This window comes from Microtus ochrogaster (genome assembly GCF_000317375.1).
Source record: "Microtus ochrogaster isolate Prairie Vole_2 chromosome 6 unlocalized genomic scaffold, MicOch1.0 chr6_random_2, whole genome shotgun sequence".
NCBI classification, from domain to species: Eukaryota; Metazoa; Chordata; class Mammalia; order Rodentia; family Cricetidae; genus Microtus; species Microtus ochrogaster.
This window is the reverse complement of record NW_004949095.1, coordinates 4,540,936-4,545,115: the sequence shown is the minus strand read 5'-3', so window position 1 is coordinate 4,545,115 and position 4,180 is coordinate 4,540,936.

Sequence of the window (4,180 nt, the reverse complement as noted above, 5' to 3'; positions counted from 1 at the left end):
ATAAGCCAATCAGAATAGTCAAAGAACAACCCCCCTTGCTTCTGTGGCCCCTTTAAAAGTAGACTGTACCAGCTATTCGAGGTCCCTTGGCTTCCTGAATGCTGGGGGACCCTGTCATGACAGAATTAATAAAATCCTCATGCTTTTGCATCGGCTGTGGTGTGTGAGATGGTCTCTGAGGGCGACTCCTCCTCGGTGTTTGGATGCTAGAGTCCAACATAGCCACTGGAGGAGACAGACACCAGAACCTTGCTGGTAGGGCCACGACCTCATGGTGATGCATAGATTAATAGAGGTGGGTTAATTTAAGATATAAGAGTTAGTCAATAAGAAGCATGACTAATAGACCAAGCAGTGTTGTAGTAATACAGTTTCGGTGTGGTTATTTCTGGTCTGGGCGGCCGGGAAACGAACAAGCAGTCTCCAACAACAATATATTTTTGCCTGATTGTATGCTGGTACATTGTGTGTAGTGTCCACAGGGGCCAAAAGAGGCCATCAGATCTCCTGGAACTGGAGTTATAGATGGTTGTGAGTCGTTATATGGGTACTGGAAATCAAACTGGGACCCTCTGGAAGAGTAGCCAGTGCTCTTAACCATTGGGTTGTCTCTCGAGCACCTGTGAGAGAGTCTTAATCCTTACCACGTAAGATAGACACTATTGCTTCTGCTTTATAGATAGGAATCAACAAAATGGTTAAACAACTGGCCCAAAACTGCTCAACTCTTAAGTGGAAGAGCAAGGGAAGAAAAATCAAAGCCCGTAGACCAGAGGTTAGTCTGAACACAAGGAACAACAGATTGTGAATCTGAACGGTAGCTTAAAGGAGAGCTACATAGACTTTTATATCTGTGTTTCTAAAATTTTTTAAATAATTAATCAATTTGGTTGTTTTGGGTTTTTTTTGTTTTTTTTGTTTTTTTTTTTTTTGAGACAGGAAACAGTGTGAACCTGGATGTCCTAGAAAATGCTCTGTAGACCAGGTTGGCCTTGAAGTCACAGAGAGCCAGCCACCTCCCTCTGTGCTGGGATTAAAAGGTGTGTGCCACCACCACCTGGCTATTTCTAAAGTTTTTTTTCCTTTCTTTTTATTTATTTATAACTTTCACATCATGCATCTTGATCCCATTCATCTCTCTGTCCCTTCGTATTTACCCTCTGCCTTTGCAAAACCCCACCTCAGATAAAATGAAATTTAAGAGAAAAAAGGAGGCGAAAACCCTGTCATGGAAGCTGTAGTGTGACACAGTGAGTCACACAGTAAACCCTTGTGTCCATACATCTTTTACAAGTGTTCATTGCAAAGATCATCGGTCTGCTTCAAGGCCTCTGGTTTCTGCTACACTATCGATGCTGGGCCCTCACTGGGCCTCCTTTTGGATATCCTGTTGTTGTCCTGTGTCATGGAGATCCTGCAGCTTTGGGTTTGAAAGGCCAGCCCCTTCATGTGCTCCCGAAGATCATGGATAGGTGGATGTTGCAGTGAGCCAACTCAAAATCCTGGTTCTGGGCCTGGGTAGTTGTAGGGTTGGTCAGCCCTCCAGCTCTACCCCATCCTCACCACCAGGGTGAGCTCACCAGCTTTGTTCCGTTCAGCTCTCTTTTCGCAGCAAGGAGCAAAAGGCGGGGCCAGTTCTCCTGCTTTCCCGCACTCCCGGTTGTCTCTCCAATCTGAATCATCAGGGTCAGCTCTACTACGTCGCCCAGGAGAAGTGCAGGGGCCACTCTCCCGGGTGTTGTAGCTGGTGAGGGCAGAGCCGTCTCTCCTACCCACCAAAGGTGTCGAGGGCTGGGGGGCCTCCCCCCCGCTACACACACACACACACACACACACACACACACACACACACACCCATATGGCAGATGTGAGGTGGGGGCAGCTTTCCCACGCTCACATTCTCAGGGCTGGTTCACCCATACATGCCCCCATCAATAGGGTCAGTTCTGTTGTGCGGCTCAGTCGAAGTGCAGAGCCCACTTTCCTGAGTGCTGCAAACGGTGAGTGTAGGGGCATCTCTTCCACCTCTTGTGACAGCAGGGCCAGCTCACTCACCGCCTCGGGCACAGGGCTCCACATGGCAGATGAGAGACGGGGTCAGATCTCTCGTGCTCACGTTCTGGGGGGCAGTGTGGCCCCCTGAACCCCTGAAACGGCGTCAGTTCCATTGTACAGGGCCCGCTTTCCTAAGTGTTGCAGCTGGTAAATGGGAGGGGAGGGTCATCAGCGCCCTCACCAGCTGGAGGCGGTAGCAGAGAGGGGAGGAGAGCATCTTTCCCTCGCTCCCACCCCCACACTGCAGAGGAGAGAGGCAGTAGCAGCCATGCCCCATCCACGCCCTCAGAGTGGACTCAGCCGCACTCCTATCTACAGGGTCAACTCTGCTGTGCTGCCCGCGGGGCCTGTCCTCCTGAGCGCAGCGGCTGGTGAGGGGCTGGGTCAGGTCCCCCACCTGCTGCAGGTGGCAAGGGATAAGGGAAGGGTTTCTCCAGTTTTTATCAGAAGTGGAAGTTAAATATTACCAACTGCTTGTCCGGTGACCCTAGAGATCAGGCTTTCTCTCCTTTAATCTTTGAATAGAATATTACGGTTTCATTTTAATTCATTATATTCAATGAAGTATAGTCATAATACTAATGAACTAATAGGTTAATGGATTAATAGCCTGTAATAATTAATATTGATAAATAAATGTGAATCTTAATGTATTACATTGATAGACTATCTAGTTTTCATTCCTAAAATAAGCACAATCTGGTCTGGCTTTTTAAAAAAATATTTGTAGGTCTGATTTGATGATTTTTTTTTAGTGTCTTTAAGTATTTTAAGCCCTAATATTGTCTTTAGTGTTTATAGATGGCATTGATAAAGTTTTCCTTTGTGCTGATTAGGTTTTTAAATTATGTTTTTTGTCAACTTGACACAAGCTGGAGTCATCTGAGAAGAGAGAAACTTGAGACAATGCCCCCCATCAGACTGCACTGTAGGCACAGAATATTTTCTCCATCACTGTGGGCAGTACCAGACATGGCCAAGTGGTCCTGGGGTGTATAAGAAAGCAAACTGAGCAAGCCAAGGGGGCAAGCCAGTAAGCAGCGTTCCTGCATGGCCTCTGCTTCAGTTTGTGCCTCCTGGATCCCGCATTGAATTCCTGCCCTAACTTCCCTGCACGATGGACTATGAGCTATTTAGTCTGTGTTTTTAGCACAGAAGTAGAAGGCGAACTAAATCACTGCTCTAGGGCTTCCTACCTCCAGAACTGTGAAAAATGAGTTTGTTTACCCTTTTCATGTAACATCAATGGAGATAATATTAGAGATTAAATGTTGTAAATCTCTACTATCACATTTTAATACACATGCAAGATAAATGTTTTAAAAAGTAGTAGCTGAGCTGGAGAGATGGCTTGATGGTTAAGGGCACTGATTGCTCTTGCAGAGGACCCAGATTTGATTCCGAGCTCCCACGTGGTAGTGCGGAACAGTCTGAGACTCCCATTCCCGGGAATGTGGTGCCCTCTTCTGTCCCCCACAGGTACTACCCAGGCACACAATACACATATACATAGGCAGGCAGAGTACATCAAGTAAAACGACTAAATCTACTTTTAATATTTTAAGTTAAAAAAATAAAAATAGTATCCCATTAATTTTTTTCATCTTTTTCTATGCTCTGGGTAAGTGTAAGTATTTTGGGAAATTAATGACACAGAAGTTTCTTCCATTGCTGGTGGGTGTGTATATGGTTACAATCAGTGTAAGAATATTTTTGGCATTATTCCCAAAAATTTAAAGTAAATATATTACATTCATACTCCCTAACCAGCTGGAATAAATTGGTGAATTCAGCAAAGACGTGGACAAGAATGCCATGGCACAGCTCTCTTCTCTCAACAAGTGGAAGCTGCCAAGTTCTTTCCATCTGCAGAACAGATAAAGTGTGGTGTGTTTGCATGATAAGATAGACTCAGCGATGAAAATGAGCAATGAAAATGTTATAGGACATTAATGAACCTCATAAGCGTCATGTTCAGTTTTAAAAACCTGACCCGAAAGAATAGTTATGATATGCTTCCACTTACTATATGATCAGAACCAGGCAAAACTAATCTGTGATGTTACAAGTCTGACGATGAATAGCCTGGGGGCAAAAACCTGAAAAGCTCAGAGATGGGCGTGGT